Source organism: Nestor notabilis, unplaced genomic scaffold (genome assembly GCF_000696875.1).
Source record: "Nestor notabilis isolate BGI_N333 unplaced genomic scaffold, ASM69687v1 scaffold14475, whole genome shotgun sequence".
In the NCBI taxonomy this organism is placed as follows: domain Eukaryota; kingdom Metazoa; phylum Chordata; class Aves; order Psittaciformes; family Psittacidae; genus Nestor; species Nestor notabilis.
This window is the reverse complement of record NW_009930719.1, coordinates 27,233-27,677: the sequence shown is the minus strand read 5'-3', so window position 1 is coordinate 27,677 and position 445 is coordinate 27,233.

The following is a 445-nucleotide window of genomic DNA, read 5'->3' as shown; positions in this document are numbered from 1 at the left end:
GTGCATTTATATGCTATATTTATATTTTAATATATATATAAAAATACAGAAATGTTTAAAAACATTTGCACATGATTTCTGTGGATTCGTAGCTGATTGCCCTTTGTGGAGCACAGACATTTGTCATTAAATGATTAAAGGAAATTGAATAGTCAGTTTCATAAAAATGAAAAAGTTAAGTGAAAACCTGGAGCTATTTGGCAGGTATTTTTTAAAGAGATCAATTTACACAGAAGTTTGGGCTTTGAGGGTTTTCTTGGTTTTGTTGTTTCTGTTTGGGGTTTTTTTTATTTCCTTTTGGCCTCCAGGTTTTTTGTTACGTTTCCTTGTATACTGTAAATCTCAGTAGCTTTTTCTTTAAGTCCTATTTATACTATTTTTGATTCTATCTGTAAACTTAAATGCACAGAATTTAACTTTATTGTACAAAAATCTTTCCAAGACT